Below are 22,480 nucleotides of genomic sequence, written 5' to 3'. Positions count from 1 at the left end.
TCTGGTTATCAACACAAGCAGGCCGAGCTGTTGCTTCAGACTGAGTCGGAGTTGCTTCGCCTAGAATCTGACCTTAACACTACCCCATCCGATGAGACAGCTGCCAGTCTTCAGCTGAAGCAAACAGAATATAGAATGTTGGCCCTAGAAAAGGCTCAAGCGAAATTGTTGCAAACTCGCCACCGGGTCTATGAGCTGGGACACAGGGTAGGTAAAATGCTAGCCTGGCTAGAACACAGCGAACAGGTCTCTAGATGGGTTCCGCTGCTAATTCATCCTGATGCCTCGCGCATCACGGACCCACTGGACATAGCGGAGGCATTTGCAGACCACCTAGAAGAAATCTACCCCTCCAGAGCATACTACTCAGCTGACGAATCCCGACTCCTTCTGGAAGAAATGCGGTTACCCACTCTCTCCGACTCAGATAGGGAAGAATTGGATCCTGCCCTCACCACCGAGGAGCTTACGAGCGCCCTCTTTGCTATTAACTCGGGCAAAGCTATGGGGCCTAATGGTGTACCCATTGAATTCCTCAAGGGGATGGCCCAAGAGGTGATTCCTCACCTAAAGGCTATGTTTGAGGAAAGTCTTGAACGTAGCAGTCTAACCCAACAAGCCACCCACTGACTGTGGCTCTTAAAGGCCGATTTCTCTCATTAACGCTGAGGTCAAGATCCTGGCCAAACTCCTGGCCACCAGACTCCTTACAGTCCTCCCCTCCCTAGTACATGACAATCAATCAGGATTCCTTCCGGGCCGGAACACTGCTTTAAACCTCCGCAGACTACATAACGTACTGGGCAGGCAGCCCTACATACAGGAAGATGCCGCAATTCTGTCCGTCAATGCCACCCTAGCATTTGATTCCATAGAATGGTCCTACCTCTTTGAGGTCTTGAAGCGTTTTGGATTCGGCCCGGTTTTCATCCAATAGGTCCGATTGCTTTACACAGACTTGTTAGGACAGGTACGAGTCAACGCCCATACTTCCAGACAATTACAATTGCATAGAGGAACCAGGCAGGGATGTCCCCTATCCCCCCTCTTATTTGCAATCACATTGGAACCCCTAGCCCACTGAATCCGTACTGATGCCTCCATTAAAGGGTTACGGTGGAATGACGACACGATTGATAAAATATCCCTATATGCGGATGACATTCTTGTATATGTCTCCTCTCCCAGATCCTCCATCAACAGTCTATTTCATGTCATTAGAAATTTCGGGAAATACTCTGTTTTTTCAATTAACTGGTCCAAGTCTGCCCTGTTCTGTCTCCATGACCCTCCACCCATTCTTCCGAGAGGTTTCTCAATTACAGTGGCCAACGACAGCTTCAAATATCTTGGCATTTTTGCTACTCCAGATCCCAAACTCTTCTACGAGCACAATCTAAAGGGCCCACTTCAGAGGCTCCACAGTGACATTTCCCACTGGCTTACCCTGCCCCTATCCCTCCCTGGCAGAGCAGCTCTCTTCAAAATGTTAGCACTCCTGCGCTTTTTGTATGTCCTTCAAAACTGTCCACACCCAATTGCTGACTCCTTCTTCCGTGCATTGGAGGGTGACTTGCGGCTCCTCCTATGGGATGGTAAGGCACCTCGAATTGCTCTGAATAAACTGACTCAAGGATGGTACGATGGGGGTATCGCCTTGCCAAACATGCGCCTCTATTATTGGGTCTCCCAACTGGTGGCCACCAACTCCTGGATCCATGGATCACCTACTAACCCGGCCTTTCATTTAGAACGTTATCAGACTAGACGGGAAGGGTATTTAGGAGCCCTATATGGCAGATTCCCTCGAAACCGCTATGTGGGACCCATGACACAAACTATTGCTATTTGGCACCTGCCTACCAATAGCCTGGGTTGGGCTGGCGTATTTACTCAAGCTACCCCGTTCTGGGCGTCACAAAAGCTGGGTTCCCTTTGTCACTTTAAGGGATTTGACAGATGGGACACGATAGGCATCTCCACTCTAGGTGACTTGCTCCACAAGGGGAAACTATTGACTTTTTGCAGAACTCCAACAGAAACACGATCTTGCCCATTCAGAAGCATTCAGGTACCTCTAAATCACACATCCTGTGCCTGACCGCTCCTCCCTTCCGGAGGCCTCTCCCCTAGAAGATAGGCTACTTTCAGAACCACTTTGGACAAAGGCGATATCGTGCACCCAACGTAAACTATGCAACAATATGCCCGACTCCTTCCAGGCCCTGCAAGATAAGTGGCAGGGGGATGTGAGAGACATAGACAGTTAAGACTGGAGAGCAGCACTGATGTCCCCCAGGGAAACAGCGATAAATCACCGCTTCAGACTGATACAATTAAAAAATTTACATAGTACATACTTCTCTGCCGCCCTCCTGGCCTAACTAGGAAGACGCCCGGATGAGATGTGTCTCCGCGGCTGTGACCTCCCTGGCACCTTTTACCATGTCCTGTGGGAATGTCCAGTTGCCCAACAGATTTGGGAAAGACAGAGCGGCTCGTAAAATGACGAACGCGGTGGGAAAGCCCATTCCTCTTTCCCCTAAAGTAGGGATTCTTAATATATGGGGGGCTACAGACCTCACAGAGATAGAGCTTCAGTGGGTGGCCCTGGGTTTCCTGTTAGTGAAGCGCGCTGTAGCAATGCAATGGGGTGCCCGCCGGAGGCCTCTCCTGGTGGGTTGGGTGGCAGAAATGGACAGATGCATGCTGGCTGAAAAATCTGTATTCAAGGACAGAGGATGCCCCAAGAAGTGGGATAAAAAGTGGGGACACTGGAATGTGCATAGAGGCGAGATCTGTACCTCCCCCTCTGTGGAAATGGCATTAGATAAGGCTGGATGAAGACGATGTAATGATCTTTAAAATGATTTATTTCTATATATGCCCGATATATTTGATTCTGTGTTGCATTGCTTGATTACTGGATGATGACTCTGCTGTTGTCTGTTTTTCTTTTCAATAAAATATATAAAAAAAAAAAAATCTTTTATCTTCGGTATTGCACATGACTTTTTTCCACATTATCGCGCATGTAAGCGCTTTCAAATATGTGAGTTCAGAAAACAGCACAGACTTGGTCATAGCGCTTTTTCTATAAAATTCAGATATGCTGTACAGCAGCTGTGCGGCTATTCAGCATGGCTAAAAGACATTGACATTAGCTACGCCAAAAGCTCTCAGATTGCCGAGACTCAAGAACAAGTTACTTACCTTCGGTAACGATATATCTGTAAGAAACATAGGTTAGTTATAGATTCCTTACCTTAGAATTATCCCCAGGCGTCAGACAGGATCTGGAAAGTTTTACGTCAGCAGTACCCCTGCGTGTGGTCACTGGGATGACGTCCCGGTAGCTACATAGACGACGCCCTTGCGCGCAGTCAGTTCTGTACACGACTTTCCACGCCAGAAGCGCAGAGCCATGCAAGACACTGACCACTGGTGCACAAAACTAGGGCCCTGAAAGGAAGTCCTTAACCCTAGACGTCAGTTTGCAGAATGGGGAGGATGGTTGGGACAGTAAGGAATCTATAACTAACCTATGTTTCTTACAGATATATCGTTACCGAAGGTAAGTAACTTGTTCATCTGAAAAAAACAGTTAGTTATAGATTCCTTACCATAGAATAGATACCCCAGCAATACCAACACCGGAGGTGGGTCTGCGAACAAAGTTCACACCAGAAAGTCCTGGAGAACAGAACGGCCAAAGAAGCCATCTATCCAGACTTGGCAGTCCAGGCAGTAGTGTCTTGTGAACGTGTGCAGTGATGCCCACATAGCTGCCTGACAGATGTCATTGAGGGGGACTACACGTCCCAAAGCAGTGGTAGCTGGCGTTGCCCTGGTGGAATCCAATGTTATTCTCCGGGAGAGGCAGGCTTCACAGCAGTGAAATATGAATTTGTGAATTTTTCGCTCCCAGGACATGCAAAACTTAAAAATATTTGTCCAACCTTTTAAATATACTGAATCCAGTCCTATCGGTTGGTTAGCGCCTACCTTAGAGGTGACATATGTATTAAAATGGAAAATTTAGGCTTGGCAAAGGGGTCATTTTGCCAAGTCGATATGGCAGTTTAAAACTGCATGTTAACCAAAGGTACGTAGTTCCTCTTGTAGTGATGCTCGGTAGCAAAGGTAGGCCAATCTCATCTTTGTTAGTAGATCACTAACTCGAAGGGGTTCAGTGTAGGACAGAGTGTGGGAATTCCTTCTTTCGGAACTAGGGTCCTCACACACCCAGGAACCTAGGTGTTATGCTTCATCATATGGGACCTGCTCCTCGTAGGGTCGGTGCTGCAATACCCAAGGGGCACCCACAAAGGGGCTCTTTATCAGAGATCTTTTGTTCCTTACCACATGATGCAGTGTGGGTGTGTGGGCTGAAATGTGTAGATATTGTGTAAGGGTGATTTAAAAGAAGTGGAATAGTTGAAATAACTCTTTTATTCTGGTTGGCTATCCACCTTGTTAAAATATATCGAGTGCCAGCCTATTTATTTATTTATGTTTCTTGTAAAGCGCAGGAATTCAATCTCCGAAGAGATATCTCCGCGCTGTGTTGTTCCGAAGATAAGTAAGAACAGGAAGATTGTATGACTTAACTAGGGTTGCTGGGTGGGAAACAGGTACGTTTTCAGATATTTTCTGAAAGTAGCAAGATTGGAATTTTGTCTTATAAAGGGGGGTAGTGAATTCCATAGGGTGGGACCTCTAAATGCCAGGGCTCGGCCTCCCTGTCTTTTTCTTCTGATCCTAGGGATCTGCAGCAGGGCTTGATTTTCAGATCTTAAGGATCTACCTGGCTGATAGAGTTGGAAGATTTCAGTTAGGTATCTAGGACCAGTACCGTACAAGCATTTGTGGATGGTACAACAAATTTTGAATTGCACTCTCTGGCGTATTGGGAGCCAATGTAGCTTGCTCAGTAAAGGATGTGGGGGGATCTCGCAGGGACATTAAGGATCAATCTAGCTAACCTATCTAACTCTAAGGTTTAGTTTAAGCTATGCTCAACTCTCCAGGTCAACATGTTTCATGCCTGTTGGTCAGATTGCACTGTGGCAATTCTTCAGAACCGACTTAGTGAATCTATCTACACAGCGCGGTGAGGTCTAAGTACTATCTACCACGTGTTCATACTAATAGTCAGGTAATCTGTAGTATCTTCCAATGACCTCTCTAGGGTGAGGGAGTCACTCCAGTCAGTGTCCGGCGGAGTATGAAGACTACGGTGCCGGCGAGAGAGGGTAGGTGACTCTGGACCTCATGACTAACAGATTGGACACCATGTTACAGGTGTCCTACACTGACTGGAGTGACTCCCTCATCCTAGAGAGGTCATTGGAAGATACTACAGATTACCTGCCTCGTAGTATGAACACGTGGTAGGTAGTACTTAGACCCCACCCCACCGCACTGTGGAGAAGTGTGGCTCACCGGTTAGAGGTGGCAGACCCAGAAGCAGAGGTCGGCCCGGGACCAGGGTTCAATTCCCGACGCGGCAGGGTACGGAACCAATGTCAGTGCCTCTCTAACCATGGGTCCCGCGCTGCAACTCTGGGGAATAGCTTGCTTAATCTCCACAACGGCCCCGTCGCTGCCGGGGATGCCTGGCTTCACCTTGGGGATGCCCAATAGGGACCATCTCACAGGGAAAGCCAGGACGGGTTCCCCAGCGGCACACAGCGCCAAGAAACCCTGGGGTGAACGTGCGCTCTACAAATTCATACTAACATAACATAACATAACTGTGTAGATAGATTCTAAATTAGTAGCAAATACATTACTGGCCCTGGTATATATTATACCACTTTACTAGGGACATTAAATACGTCAGTCAGGTGTGAGTCAATTATACCATGTTTTAGGGAATGAGCACAAGCACTTTAGCACTGGTTAGCAGTGTTAAAGTGCACAGAGTCCTAGGTTCAACAAAAACAAATTTGGAAAAATAGGAGGGGTGAAGGCAAAATGTTTGGGGAGACCCTACAGGGAGGGCCAAGTCCAACACTATGCATTCACGGCAGCCAAAAAATGACATTTGGGAGAAGTCCTTCCTTAATGTCCACTATCGGACGTAATCCTCTTTCATTGGCCAATACGGGCGCACGTGATGTTAGCCCAAACCACGGAAGTAATTGTTTAGCTCGTACGCGGTTCCTCATACTGACTACACGCCGGTTGAAGTCATCCGCAGTATCTAGCCCTTCGCAGTATTTTCTAGAGGTAAGAACATGGTAACCTAAACCCCCCTTGGGTGAGCGGATTTTTAACTTCCACCCAACCGGACAGATGGAGTGTCTCACGATACCTCCATGTTGTCTTCCTCATATTAGGTAACTTGGGTACCTTACGCTACGAACTCAGACGGAAATCGAAGTGAGATTCCAGCCATTATGTCAGACCTCTAAATTAAACTATAGAGGCAACGTCGGTACTATACAGTGCTACAACCACCGGATTGCCCCTGGGGGCACCGGTAGGACTCTCCAACTGTCTACAATTAGTGGTAAGTCCCTCCTTGTACTTACTAAACAGGTCCAGTAGGTTACACATACAGATGGGGTTTTGGTTAACTTTTCCATCCTTCACAGGCCTTACCGAAACGATTAGGCTGAGTATCAAACTGAGTGTAAACCTGAATCACCAGACCCCAGACCACCATCAAGATATTAGGTGAGTTTCGATTCACTGATAATTATGAGTAGACTGGATATCTGGAGTTAGTTGCCCTTGGGAGATGGGCTCTGACCCAGTACCTTTTTCTACCTAATAGGTGACCTACCCCCTAGAAGCTCGGACGGAGGTCCAACCTGACCAGCATTATTGGTAATGTACCCGATATTCTACACTGAACCACACTCTAGTGAATTAATCCTAACCTAGCATCTAACACCTACCTCATCCTTGTACTTTAGGTGTTCGATCCAGACCACCCGCTGGATCACATCACGGCCAAGTCCCCCTTTCCCCCCCCACCCCATCATCATTGTCCTGAAGAAGACCCGCAGCCGAGGTCCCAAATACCCCAGGAGCACTAGGGTCGAAACGTCGACGCTTTTCAAATTGTGTGCCTGTACCCCTCCCAGTCTAATTTAATTTCCCTTTCTCAATTGTTGCGGACAGGCCTATATGATAGCGGAAGTTTTCCCGCTTTGGTTTATGTAAATATTACAATTGTATACTATAATTGCTATTTTTCCTTCTTCCTCTCCAAATCACAAGAGCACCCCTTTCCTTTCCACTGACTATAGTCTGATAGTCTTTTGCGCTGTTTATAATCATAATTGTTTTATGAAGATGTAAATAAATATGTAAATTTTGATATAACAAGAACCCAGAGTGTGGTTATAATCTATCGTTCTTTTTACAGGCTAAACTTGCCAATTTTGGGTACTGTTTTTTTCATTGCATCTAATGTGCATATAACCAATACCAACTCGAATATATCTCCCCCATCTTGCTTGAATCAATGTATGCAGATTTAATCGCATTATCAAGATATAAATGATATTCATATAAGTTTTGTTCGAATTAATGTCAAGGACCACCCTTCTTTATGACATTTGGGAGAAGCCCCCTAAAGAGGTTCTGAAACCTTAGATAGTGGATCCACATCACCAGTATGGAAAATGAGTACAAAGAGGCAAGCTTAACTACTACACTTTGTTCCATTTCCAAATTCTTCTTGACCACCAAAAGGAGTGTTCTACAGAGTTCTCGAATAATTGTTGTGAGACCAGAGCTGGTGTCTGCATGACAGTCAGTCTCTCAGAGGTGAGGGCACCGGAAGTCGGCAGCTTGCATGAAAAGCTGTGGGTCTTCTTAGTGCCTGGAAGTCTGTCTGCTGACCTGCGAGAGATGCCAGTCTCTCGCAAGCGCCAGGATGCTTCTTCTGAAGTAAAAATGTTGCTCTATAAATATTTCTTCCTTCATTCGTTCATCCTGAGAAAAGAAAGGCGAGTGCCTTACCCTGTGGGTGGAGAGCCTATCCAGGAGGAAAAGCCCACATGTGCCTCAAGTGTGTGGGATACCATGAGAGGACTATTCAGAACTGCCATGTGCCTCAAAAAATCATCTGATTCAACCCCAAGCAAAATTCTAGAGGTGAAATGCATGTATAAGTGTAATTGCATGTCACAGTACCAACCACCACTTCTACAATTAGAGGACTGGTGCACTCGTGAACATGTGTTGCATAACCAAGAGGGATTGGTGACCAACAAAGTGGGAAGTCTCCCCTAGCCCGAAGGCAATACCTCCCAGGTGCAGGCCCTGAGGCTACATCTCGATGAGTAAATAATAAGGGGGTAACCCTGTGTCCCTTAGAACCTGGGTAAGTATCAATATAAACAAAAGTGGTTCTGTCGGGGAAAGAACTATCTTAGTAGAAAACGCTCAAACATGTAGCGGTAAAGATCTGAAGCAACCTCTATAACAGGTCCTTGAGGCACCAAATATCTCAAAAGAAATTACTACGAAAAATCACTTTGTATCGTTGCTTTTATCAGAATTATTTCATTCTATGATATTGAAAGTAAACATACAGAGGCAAATGCTGTCAACAAGAGATATTCACATGGGTGAAGAGTGAAAATAGTGACAATTGTGCTTGTAGTGCTCAAATGGTGAACAATATATACAGTGAGGTCATATTTGGCTATGTACAAGTTGGGAGGTCAGAGAGTTATTTTCTCCAGTGATTCCTATCTTTGGTTCTGTGGAATCCTGGTAGTTCTGAACCTAAAGATGTGCGTCGACGTTTCATCCCTAGTGGTGCCCCAAGTGGGTGGTCACGGCGGGTCTTCCTCAGGACAGGAATGGGGAAGGGGGACGGGTTGACAGCCTAGAAATAAATGGAGGCGTGTATGAGAGAGGTTGCAAGTAGTGCTCTTGTGAGATGCACTACAATTGTCAGGGTTACATTACTCACCCTCGGGAGGCCGGATCAGTCGTGGTCTGGTAGGTGTGGAAGGGTGGACTAGTCAGATTGAGTCACAGCTAAAAGAGAAATTAAAAACTGGGTTGCTGGGGATCGGATTATGGGCCAAACAGTTGACACAGGCACCATATCTGATACAAGGAGTACCTCGAGTTGGTTAGTGGGGAATGTGCAGTGTGGGTGTACATGCGTACTAGAGCGGGTGCCGCGATTGTAACAAAAGTAAAGAAATAGGAAAAAAAAGTCATGCAGCCATATTATTTTTTTTCTATTTATTGACTTTTGGAGCAATCACGCACCTGTGCTTTAGCTTAAGATGTTTAAAGCTAAAGCGCGGGTGCCACCATTGCTACAAAAGTAAACAATTGGAAAAGAAATAGCTGTTGCACGCTTTTTTCCCCTCTCTTTATTTACTATTGTTACAATGGCGGCACCCACACTTTAGGCTTAAACATCTTTAGCTAAAGCACAGGTGCCATGATGGCTTAAAAAATAAAAACAAATCAAAAAATAAATTTGAAAAAAGGCATGGGGACGCATTTTTTTCTACTTATTTACTTGTGAAGCAACCGCAGCACCTGCGCTTTAGCTTAAGATGTCTAGAGCTAAAGTGGGGCATGCAGCCATTGTAAAAAAAAGTAAAGAAATAAGAAAGAAAGGCATGCGGCAGAGTCCGCAAATAACAAAAGAAAGGCCCGGACCCCATTATTGCAGGGGGGGAGGGAGGAAGTGTCCTGCTTGTAACAGCAAGCAGGAGAAAGTGATTTAACAAAACAGCTCTCCGAGGCTGTAATTAAAATATCTAGAGTAACAACACATGTAACATGGACAGTCATCATGGAAGGTTACAAGAGAAAATGCGGTACTAAGGAGGGACTACTAAGCCTATTGGCCAATTAAAAGCCACCATTTACAAAACAGTAACAGGAGCTTATTAAAACAAGCATTGGCATAGCCAATAGGTCTCGCTTTTGGGACCTTATAAGTATTTAGTTATGCAGCACAATATCCTTGGTGCAACAACATCATGGCTAAACACTTATAAAGTCCCAAAGGCGAGACTTATTGGCTATGCCAATGCTTGTTAAGGAATGTCCTGCAGTGGCTCGGTCAAAGTGGCCAAGCCTTGTTTAAATTTGGAATAAAACTATTGAGTCATAGAAAATATATAGTTGGTCTGTATCAGCATGATGAGTAGCATTGACTAGACCAAAGCATGATTTAATGCTCTCGCTTAATTGAAATTATGCTGTCTATGTATACTACCTTACTTATTAAAAAGGCACATTTGTTTCTATGTATGATCAAATCTACGCAAATCTTGTCATTCAAACTATGCAAATCAATCCAGGGCATATTCATAGCATTTCGTTTGAGAGAGAAAAGTATAAAGCCATACCTTTAAAAAAAATATATCATTAGTATATTAAAACAATGATACTTACAATGAAAAAATGACAGGAACATTGGGAATGTTTTTTTCTGGCCAACCAGACTTATTATATTCATATTATATTCAATAACTTCCTGAATTTCTTTACCTAGATGGCATGCTTCTTCCGATTGACCTTGTTTGATACATCCATTGGCCACTTGACAAATGGATACGACTTTTTCTAAATGATTATCAACAATACTCAAATTCTCATCATCTTGTATGTGCTATCTGGATAAACAATTCGCTAAAACATTTCTGGCAAAGGGGATATATTCAATTTTAAAGTGGAAGTCTTGTAATTTGTACTGCCATCTAGCAATCCTAGGTGTAGCCTTATTACAACCTTTAGTGGTAAATAATTCCACCAATGGACAATGATCTGATCTTAGCTTGAACGGAGTACCATAAACACATTTCCGGAAATATTCAATTCCCCTAATGCTTCTTTTTCTAAAGTGGAATACTTGAATTCTGCATCTCTTAGTGGTCTTGAGGCAAAAGCCATTGTGGCTAATTTACCATCTTGATCTTGCAATAATACTGCACCAATGCAGACATTGCTAGCATCAGTAGTAATGACAGAGTTGCAACATTTATCATAAGTCGCTAAAGCAGGAGAAGAAGCAATTTCTTTTCTTAAAGATTCAAACACAAGAGCACATTCTTTATTCCAATTAAACTGTTGATTTTTTTTTCATTAAAGCTCTCATGTTGTTTGGTGTATCTGCAAATAAAGGAATACATTTAGTAATAGTCTGCCAACCCAAGAAAAGATCTGAGTTGGTCCTTGTTTTGTGGATCTGCAGTGTCCTATAGTGCCTTGACCAAGTTATGTTTTAGTAAAACACTGAATTTGCCTATATTATGTCCCAAATAATCCCACTGAGTCAAGTTCAAAAAAGCATTTTTCCTCAGTTAAAGCCATCCCATGGCTTTGTAAAATGTTCAGACTTCATATAGTGTTTTAGCATGATCTTGTTTTGATTTCCCAAATACTAAAATGTCATCCTGAAGGTACATAGCATTTTTTACATCCTTGAACAGTTTGTGCATGACTCTTTGAAATACTGCTGAGGTTGAAATTAGTCCAAAAGGCATTCTTTTGTATCTAAATGCTCCTTCAGGAGTAATGAGATGTGTAAAATGTGCTGTCTTCATGCAAGGCAATCTGATGATAGACATTAGATAAGTCCAAAGTTGAAAACACTGTAGCGCCTTTCAGTACTGAGAACATTTCACCAATGTTGGGTAAAGGAAGGCGATCCACCCACAGACATGCATTAAGATCTCTTAAATCAACACAAAGTCTCATTTTTCCATTGGGTTTATGTACCACTACCACCGGTGAAAAGCACTCGGAAGAGGTCACAGCACGCCAAGACGTTTTCAGTGAATTAAGCAACACCATTGTTAAACTTTGCAATGGACTCTGACAACACGCCTGACGCACCTAGTTTTTTTTAATTATTGACACCAACCAAGAAACATCCTCAGCATCAGCAGAGTGGACCAACTCCAGACATGATTCGACCTGGTATGCTGCCAAATGTCCTTGAGTCAGCGTTCATGTCCTGAACCACTTAGGTTACATTATGGTGGCGAGTGGCAGACAGCATCATCAGTCTATGTACTTAATGCTGATGGACTATAGAGACTGATGGACAACGTGGTATTCAGTTTGCTTTGTTTTGCTCTGTTTGGACTTGTGTTTTCGTTTGGATTTTAGGAGGAATGTAGAATCCTGCTGGACATGTAATGATGCAGCCCCATCCTAGGGGCCATGCTAACACCCACCCCTCACAGACATAACCAGTCAGGTGACCCTGCCAATAAAAGGGGTTGTGTGTACATGCCCTGGGCCAGTTATGCACCTGTATCTCATGTCTTGTCATCCTTTATCACAGCATGCGGGCCTAGGACACACAACGGTACATGCAACTGTGAATGCGAAGAGTCCTGCAAATTGCAGCCGAGTTGACAGCAATAGATCACATAAGTGATTGAGACATAAAAAGATAAGACCCTCAAACCACGAAAATCTTGCAAAAGACTATAAAATATATGTCTCAATACCTTCGTATGGCTTCCAAAATGTGATCCTATGAGAACAAAGGGGTACAGCAGATATGATCCCCGATAGTATATACAAAAACTTCTCAGACAGAGTCCACATCCTCGGGAGATTGAAAAGCCCACAATGTGCTACAGCAATGGAGCACATAGAGGGAGAGCGTCAGCTGGCAAGTACAATTAATTTAAAAAACCTACAACTTTAAGGATTGGTAAATGCAGTGGTCGAAGAGGGCGGGATCGGCAGGGCACGGCGTGCCCCTACTTCTATAATTCAATGGATCCTGTGACCATATTTTTTTCATTTTAATAATGCGTCCCAGACAGCAGAAATAGCCATGGCCTGAAGAGAAGGCTTGGCGTTCGTGTTCATTCAGGGGGCGGGCGGTGGGCAGAGAAGGACTCTGTCTTTTCCTTCTTGCCAGAGAAGACCAGGACAGGGTCCACTTCTGCTCTGTCACGGGCACCTGCTCCCAACCCTTTCTTCCTCTTACTCCCTCTTTCAGTCTCGCTCCTCCTCATTGAAAACCGTGACTTCAAGAAACGGTTCTCATCCTCTCTTTCCTCCTTTCGTTTATTTGTTTCCCTGTTAAAAATGGATCCAAAAAAGAAAGATTATTTTGCAGCAAATGTCTTTTTCTGACATTATTTTAATTCAAAGTACAGCCTCGGAACGGAGAGAAATAAAAGGTTCAACTATGAAAAATAAATAACTAAATAAAGCGCGACAGTATTCACAAAGCGGCCAGATTGGGTTTTTTCACACCCAAACACATTAGCGCCACTATACAGAGTTTGCCAGTGAAGAGCGACTTTTGTTTTCTTGTCTTTCTTTGAACAGCATTGTTTTCCCTGAATGAGAAAGTGTACCTTTCCTAGAGATACTGCAATGCCGGACTGATGGGTGTATTGGAAAACAAAATGCGTACCCTGGCTCACTGTTCATGGATGTGGTCTTTTTAAATCATACTGCTAGCGTTTTGTAAGGGACATTGAAGCAGGTCCCTTCCGGGCCCTGTAGTCATGTACTTAACTTTTCAGGCACAAGCACTCACTGATTTCTAAATAGGGAGTGTAAAAGCGTTAACCATGTTGTTCCTACTTACATTTCACATGCTTAACTTTAACTTGCATTCCCTACGAGTGTTTTTTCTTTTTAAGGATGGTATGTTTTTTTAGGCAGCGTATTGCTCTTGTCTAGTGCGTCATTTGAGCTGAGTTGCATCACAGCAGGGCACAATTGGGTTGTAGTTGAAGGTGGAGCGAGTTTCTATCAGTGGGGCACTATGGTGTTCAGTGGGGGCGAGGATGTGGCACTAAGGTCAGAGCTGCAGAATTTGAAACTGGGGAACCAGGTTTAGCCTTCATGACCAGTCCCACAGGCCATTCTCCGGAGGGAGCACATTCCCATGCTAGGCCTAAGAAGACCCCGCAAGACCATAGAAGCCCTGGTGTCTTACCACCAGCAGGTTTATCCTAGTAGGGGCAAGTGTGGGTTAATCTTGGAGGCCTGTCCAACACTATCCATACTGAAGTTCACCTCTAATCTTGCAGGCAGGATTATGAAGCAACACACCCTACAGCAACAGTGACTTTGTCACTGAGGTCACAGGACCCTTGAGAAGTGCCAGCTTTAGGGTGGTGCCACTGGTGTTTGCACTGGTTGCTGACTTTGGGTGGCAAGTATATTATGGTTTTAAAAGTGATTGTTGCCTCCAGCAATTTTTGTCAACAATAAAAATTTTATGATAACTCAGTTTATTAATGTTTTTTCTAGAGAAAGACTGGAGTTTTTTCTAGTGGAAGTTTTGATTCATGGAAAGGTTGCGCAGAGGGTTAATGTGCCTGCTGCAAAGAACATGTACCATGCAGATAAAATGCACATAATGTAAATAGGTCAGTGGGTTACTGCTTTTGTCAGACAGATCTTTGGTTACTTGAAGTTTAGAAGTTAAAATCATAACATAGAACAAACAGTGAGCTATTGTCATCTAAGAGCTGCATGCAAACTGCAAGGTATAAATTAGAGCATTATCGCCCCCCCCCCCAGTCTTTGATTATCCTAATGTTGCAAAAAGTGTTTATTTGGATAGAAATCAACTCTGATTATTCGGAGAACCCCCAACCATGGTATTATGTTTTAAATTCTGAGCTTGTGTTTGTCCAGACCACAATCACTATTAAACTATTCAGCCCACTAGTATGGTTGTCATTTACTTCTACACCCTTTAGTCCTTTGTCTTACGTAACATTCCGTATACAGTGATTTACACGCATATAATTGATTGTCTCTTTGTAGTGTGTCTGATGTAAAGTGCTCTGAAACCCTACACTGGTATGAGTGGCGCTATAAATCAAATTAAGCAACAGCGGAATCCAGGACAAGGCGCTGGAATGGATCATCTCCTTCCTCGACGGAAGAACACAGCGAGTCCGCCTACCACCATACAAATCAGAGGCCTCCGAAGTCATCTGCGGCGTCCCCCAAGGATCATCACTGAGCCCCACCCTCTTCAACGTCTACATGAGCCCCCTCGCGGCCATCGTACGCAAACACCACCTCAGCATCATCTCCTACGCCGACGACACCCAGCTGATCCTCTCCCTGACCAACAACCCCGCCACCGCCAGAGCCAACCTGCACGAAGGGATGAAAGAGGTAGCCGAGTGGATGACGACCAGCCGCCTGAAACTGAACTCGGACAAGACGGAGGTCCTCATCCTGGGCTCTTCACCCTCCGCCTGGAACGACTCCTGGTGGCCTCCCGCCCTGGGCACCGCACCCAAACCGACAGACCATGCACGAAACCTGGGCTTCATCCTGGACTCCTCCCTCTCCATGACCAGGCAAGTCAACAGCGTCTCCTCGGCGTGCTTCAACATCCTTCGCATGCTACGGAAGATCTTCTGGTGGATCCCCACAGAGACCAGGAAGACCGTCACCCAGGCCCTCGTCACCAGCCGACTGGACTACGGCAACGCCCTCTACGCCGGGACCACCGCCAAGCTCCAGAAGAGACTCCAGCGGATCCAAAACGCCTCAGCCAGACTCATCCTCGACATCCCACGATCCAGCCACATCTCCGGACACCTGAGAGACCTTCACTGGCTCCCCATCAACAAGAGAATCACCTTCCGCCTCCTCACCCACGCACACAAAGCCCTACACGACCAAGGCCCGAGCTACCTCAACAGCCGAGTCAACTTCTACGCTCCCAAACGCCACCTCCGTTCAGCCACCCACGCCCTCGCCGCCGTCCCCCGCATCCGAAGAGCGACCACAGGAGGAAGGTCCTTCTCCCACCTGGCCGCCAAGACCTGGAACTCCCTCCCGTCCGACCTGCGCCTGACCCAAGACCACCTCTCCTTCAGGAAGAAGCTTAAGACCTGGCTGTTCGAGCAGTAGCGGCACCCCCCCTCCCCAGCGCCTTGAGACCCTACGGGTATGTAGCGCGCTTTATAAGTGTCACTGATTGATTGATTGAGTGTGGTTATGGAGACTTGAGGGGCACTGTTAAAGAGTGGAATTGAGGGAATTCATTGCAGACTTTGTCATTGGGGGGCACAAACAATGTTGCACAGGGCACCATCAGCACTAAAGCCGGCCATGCCCTTGAGGCCAGCCCGCCTCACCCATTAATACCACCATTGGCCTTGTTTCAGCAGTAGTAGCTGCAACTCACCAGGGATTGGCAATGCAGGATTTGCACGCTGATTCTCCACTCCCAGTTCCCCTACTCCCCCTCCCCTCAGTAAAAGGAATAAAGCAACTTAAATATCCAGACAAAGTCTTCTGCAGATCCTTCTTCAAATTATTTTAAAACGTAGGTCAAGTGAGAAGTCTCTCGGCACTCGAACGGTTGGACCTGCAGACAGAGATATGACAGACAGCTTCGAGGAGGCATTGTAAACTCACAAAACGGTAGAAATATAACCGAGCCGTCCAATACCCTGCCTCTCCCGTGACGTCACCCGCCCAGCATGCGTCTGTCTATGTGCGCGAGGAAGGAGAAGGAGAAAAAAAAAAAAAGAAAGCGCGACGCGAGTGAGGAAGAAGAAAAACACTCCCAGCGCGCTGCAAAAGCGGACGGGGTCACGAACTATGACCTTTCACAAAAAAACAATAACAAATGCAATTTTAAAAATCCTCAAACGCAAATTAATATAAATAAAAAATGATGTACGCGATGACAGCCACGTGACAAAACGGAAAATTAGAGCACCGGCGGCGTGGAAAATAAAAATCAACATCGAATAATCAACTCGTCATATTTTTCCAGAGGTAAGCGTTACTGCGTCTATAATATATACGTTCAATGCATGTTTAAGCCCAGTGTTGTTTTGTGCGTTTATTGAACATAGTGCGCAGTTTCTTAACCGCGTTCGGTACCGGGGCGGCTCGCGAGATACCGTACCCGTTAACGGTTCGTAACTGTGATTTGTGAATCAGGACACTCAGCGAAATGGAGGCTGAAGGGGGCGTTTGTTTCTTTTTGGTATTTTGAACCCGACCCTTTTACCTTTGCCACCGGGGGTGAAGGGGGAAGAGAGGCGGCGGCTGCAGGATGTTGGAACGCTTAAGGAAGAAACTGTCTCTGACAGCCTTGCGCGCTTCCTCGACATCTGTGAGCGCTGGCGGCTAGCGAGACTGTAATTTTGGAAGTAACGGAGTTTGTTAATGTTTGATACGTACAACAGTGTTCCTCAGTTATGCTCCAATGGCTGCCGGTGTAGTTGGCAACCGGCCAATACGGCCATTTTTTTTTCTATCTCTATTTTTTCCGCTTCCCGGCTGAACTGTCGCTCTTAGCTTTATGAGGCGCAGGGCGTCACAACGCAGCCAATGAGGGAGGAGAGGCGGGGTTTGTGAACCTTATCCAATAAAGCTGTTGGCTGTAAATACATGACTGATTGTAGTGGGAGGCGGGCTCAACGCAATTAAAGGCCCTGGAAGCAATGAAGTTAAGATAGCTGATTTTGAGTTGTTTTTTTATGTAGGATTGACAGGCGTGTGAGCCAATAGAGTATTTTAACCACAACATGCTTTGTTTATTTAATTTATTTATTTATGCGTTTTTATAGCGCGTACATACTTTGAATTGGGTAGATGCCAACAGAAGCAAACTGGCATTGGCAAAGCGAATAGGTCTTGCCTATGGAATAGCCCAAGGAACCACAGAGGTCAGGCCACAGGGGCCCAAGCAGCAAGCTGACCTCAGAGGCTTAGAAGGCAAGAGTATGTGAGAATTTTTGCGAGTTAGTATATGCATAAGGGATGTGTATGTTTGTTGAGTAGTATGATTGGGCCAGGATACTAGTCTAGTAACAGAGCGCGCTACAAAATCCTTTATATCATATCATATCATATCGTTGAACCTCTTCGGGGTTGTGTGGGGTGTTCTTTGAATTAGGTTGTGATTTATCAGCAACTCACATGTTGTGGGAACTTGGTCCTTCTGCTTGCTAAAAAATGTTTTTATAATTTAAAAGGAAAATAAAAATATGATTATTCTCATATAATTTCTTGTCCTGACATCAGTTGTTTATGTTTCTGGTTCCTGTGAGCCTATACCTGCTTTATGTGAATTGAGGACTCTTTTTGAGCCTTCTTATAAATCATTTGGGGCAGACCATTCTTGTTTCTTGAAATTTACTCTTATTTCCCCTGCTTGTCTGCCTTTTATCCGTCTCCTCAGGGGGCTCCTTTCTTAGTTATTAGAAGGCAGGAGGGCCAGGGACAGGGAGGGCAGCAGAGGGAGATGCAGGGGCAGTACAAGGACACAGGGCAGGCTGAAGGAACATTGGCAGTAAGTTGACCTTTGACAGCAAGCAGAAAGGCTAGGGGTAGCACAAGAGACCACGTAGGGCAGCCCCCAGGAGGCATGGGTAGCAAGCTGACCTCAGAAGGCAGGCGATAAGGACTTGGACAGACAAGCTGCCCATGGAAGACAGGCGGGGCAGCGCAACAGACTGCAGAATGCTGGTGAGAGAGGACAACTGAATGCAGAAACACAATGAACATAATCCGTGTGAGGCAGAGGCAACAAGCCTTTTTTGCATTTTAAATGTTTAATAAACAGCTCCCTATGCAAATAAATGGTTCTTATTTTTAAAATTTTCAGTGCCACAGGTGTTCTGTGGGACCAACCATCTGATAGTACTAAAATGCAAAGTCAAACATTATAGGGCCTCCTGACACCATCGATGCTGAGGCAAACAAGCATGTCAGAAGTGCCGCCCTCTTAGCACTCTGAAGCAGCGCGCACTGTGGGCTGCTCTGGCAATGGACTGCGCTGTCTAGCGGCGCTGCCCTGGTCCAGTTAAGTTCGCTCAACAAATGTGAATGGCAGTGGATCACTTTTGTCGGCCTGGGACTGGCTCAGAAAGCTAAGCTAGTGGGGCTGCATTTATCCATCATTGGATCATTCACAGCTGCTGTCTGCTGATTCACCCTGGGCCTGCCGCATCATGTCACATGGCGTCATGTGACTGCACAACACAGGTTGTGCCCATTTGATTTTCTGTCAGGAAGTCCCACTCAGTGTCTGAGTGAGGCGGCAAGTGGCAGTAATGTTTAGTTTGCCACAACTCTGCCCATGACCGCACTGCCACTAGTTTGGTGCCTACACTCCTCATCATGCAAGACCGGCTGCGTTGGGAAAGGAGGAAAGGTTGCAGAGTCACCACTACAGACGCAGTATATGATGTTGATTAAACAAGATGATCTGACTGCTTAAGTTAATTACAGTGCTGCAAGACTAGTCGGCTGCTTCTTTCAGATATGTGGGAGTGTGTGACTGACATGTTCCTTTTGATTTATGTATTTAGAACATTATAATTTTAGTTTTAGCAGCCTGAGCCTGCTCAGTGCCTTTGGCAGGTGCCGCTGCAGTCCGGGCTGCTCAGCTGACTAATATTGTAAAAAACATGGTTTGCAAGTCAGCACATATTGCACAGGTTTACTGTTATTACATTGTATCGTTAGTAATTCTTTTCCTATTAGGCTTCTGAGAGACGACTTGGATTTTGAAGCATGAGCTGGGCCCAGGTCATGGAGAGGTGACCGGTTGCTAAGAAACCGGCCTGTGCCTAGCTAAGCTGTTTGCTGTGCTTCTAGTTACAATAACACAGAGCGTTCTTCTCCGGGTCCAGTCAGCACGTGTTTTAGGAGCCATCATAGCCGGCACTTTAATCCTCCTGCAGTGTAACAGCCTCACAGCTCTCTGATTTTAGAGAGACAGGCTAGCCTTCACTCTAATCAGCAGTCAGCCCAGTGCAGAGGAATCGGGGCAGAATGTTTTCTTGGTAATATTTTTTTACAATTGTATATAGTGTGAACTCGACCCAAAGGTATTGCAGAGTTTTACATGAGCTCCAGTTACATTACACTGACCTACATTCACATTTATTTTTTCCAACACTAAATTTTTATGTTGTTATGTTATCATAATTTGTAGCGCGCACAGCTACTCAAAAGAGCGTTTCGGCGTTTGCCCAAGAGTAACAAAGAAACACGTAGAAGAAGAAAAGCCAGGACAAACTAGTTAAACAGGAAAGTTTTGAGTTTTTCCTAAACTGAATAGGATTCTGAAGACTACGCAGATCCAATGGAAGGGAATTCCAATAAGTTTCAGCCAGATAGGCCAATGAGCTACTCCCTTACATTTTAGGCAAAACCTGGGGACAGTAGCCAGGAGCATGTTTGAGGAACGAAGAGACCTGACTGGGGTGTAAAACTGAAAGCGTTTCCTGAGCTAGGCAGGTCCATATTAGTAAAGCGCAGCATGAGCAATGACCAAAGCCTTGAACATTATCCTAGCTTTAACTGGCAACCAGTATAAATTACGCAGATGTTGCCTAACACTGGAGCGCTTAGGTAAGTCCAACAACAGCCGTGCAGCAGCATTCTGGACAACCTGCAATTTGTCCAAAAGGTAGCAAGGGAGACCGACATACAACGCATTCGCATAATCAATGTGAGTGTAGACCAAAGCACGAATGACAGTTTCTTTAGCAGGAAGAGGCGGCAGCAGCAGAAATCTATGGGGGAGTTTTGAAATGCCAAAGCAAGTGCAGTTAGTTTACTGATCTGGTTACCAAAGGTAAGCTTTTCATCAAACCAGATACCAAGATTTTTTACAGGGTCGCCAGATGGAGAAGGACTAGGAGATTCATTGAGCCAAAAGTTATGTCAAAACGATGGGGGTAACTCCCCAAAGAAAAGGATCTCAATTTTGTCTGCATTACATTTCAACTGAGCCAACGAAAGCCAGTTAAATACAGCAGACAGGCAAGCCTTGACATGAGAGGTGACAGGATTGTGCTTCTTCCAGGTAAACAAAAGTTGAGTGTCGTTGGTGTAAGCGACCACTTTAGCACCCAGGTCCCCGGCCAGCTGAATAAGAGGGGTCATATAAAGATGGAATAACCAGGGACTCAATATAGACCCCTGAGGAACCCCTGTTAGCAGACCTTGAGATGTTGACACAAAAGAGGGATCCAAACTTGTTGGGTTCTATGTTCCAAAAGGGATTTTAACCTCTCCTAGGCGACACCAATGATGCCCAACTTCTGCAGACGGGCAAGGAGAAGTGAATGGGGGACAGTATCAAAAGCAGCCGAGAGGTCCAGTAAGACCAAGACGGCCCTGCCCCCAGCATCCAAAGACTCACAAATGGCCTTCGCTACTTCCACTAGGGCAGACTCAGTACTGTATGAGGCCCTGACCCCGATTGGGCAGGATGGAGAAGTACCTGCTGCTCAATGAAGGAGGTGAATTGGAAAGGAAACTCGACTGTAAACACAGTGCCAGGCAGCAAAACTACCTGATCAGGGAAGAAGGAAAGGTACGAGGCACAAATTAGCAACAACTTTAATACCCCGGTCTGTAGATCAAGCTAGCATAGCCAATTCATTAAGGAACCCTTCTGGTTCCAACAAAGCACACAACTTTATAGGGATCCGGCGCCTGTCCTACCAGTCCTGGGTGACCTAATCATCATAGCTAAAGGCCAGCATCTAATGTTCTGGAGGCTCTTAGCACTATGTGACTGAGCAAGCTAGCGGCAGAGCGTAGTCCGCACTTTTTGCATCGTCTTTGGGGGCTGGCTCAGCTGAGCTCGCTTTGGCTTAGGCTACAATGTAACTCATTTACTCAACACCAGCGCGATATCAGCACTGATGTCACGACTGGTGTAAATCGGGAAGGCCAGGCGTTTCTGAACGTGGCCGTTGTCGTCCACGTTGTGTGTCTGGCTCCCGGGGTGACTCGCATGGGGCATTATCAGTTTTCTGCCTTCGTCCCATACAGGAATGCAAGCTTGAATGCATCTCCCAGCAAGGTAGTGGCTCAGGATTTCCATGAAAGCAGCACATAGCATGAAGCCAGCAACGTTTTAACTGCAACACACCTCATACTTAGGGAAAACTGGATTATAGCTCCCGGCATGCCTTGGGACACACAGACCTAGAAATATCTCTCCCTTGAAAGTATTGCATGTTTATGACATCAAGGAGCTTCAAGAGCACAGTAGTGAGTTGGTGCAAGCAGAATTCCAATACAGTGTGGAAGGAGAAAGGGGGGGATACACAGTTTTTGTCGGTTTGTGCAGGGGCTTTTTAGCAAAGTTTGATCAGTTCATGCAGAGGGAGGATGAGGCACATGGTTCTAGTTAAGTCGACCCATGGGAGATCTATCCTGTTTATGTTAATGAGTGGGGTGGACGGGGCATTATGGCACATGAGGCTCATTTGAAGGCAGTATGGCCTCTCACGTCCTGTTAGGTACAGTCGGATCCCACAGTGCACTCAATTTCTGGTGCTTTGCATCTGTTTTAAGATCTTCTTAGAGTTTCTCGTTGCTCACATGGATGTAATTTCTTATATTTATATGTTTCCCTCGTCTTCATTGCATGATTTTACTTGCAAGAAATTGTCTCTCATAGTCGTTGAATGACACTTGTAATTACACTGAAATTATGAAAATGTCACACATAAGCAATCTGAAACCCTGACAGCTATGT

The 22,480-nt window shown here is 45.4% G+C and overlaps 1 protein-coding gene across 1 annotated transcript in view; it reads left to right on the top strand.

Moving 5' to 3' along the window:
* Positions 1 to 16,471: 16,471 nt before the first annotated feature.
* NR2C2 (nuclear receptor subfamily 2 group C member 2) overlaps positions 16,472 to 22,480 on the top strand; it is a 331,335-nt gene continuing 325,326 nt past the window's right edge. The window contains exon 1 of the mRNA XM_086939253.1: positions 16,472 to 16,740. The gene's annotated coding sequence lies outside the window, so the exon portion shown is untranslated. The remainder of the gene's footprint in view (positions 16,741 to 22,480) is intronic.

This window comes from Lissotriton vulgaris, chromosome 9, assembly GCF_964263255.1.
Source record: "Lissotriton vulgaris chromosome 9, aLisVul1.2, whole genome shotgun sequence".
NCBI lineage: Eukaryota > Metazoa > Chordata > Amphibia > Caudata > Salamandridae > Lissotriton > Lissotriton vulgaris.
Note: the sequence above shows the minus strand (reverse complement) of the source record. Positions and strands in the feature narration are given on the sequence as shown.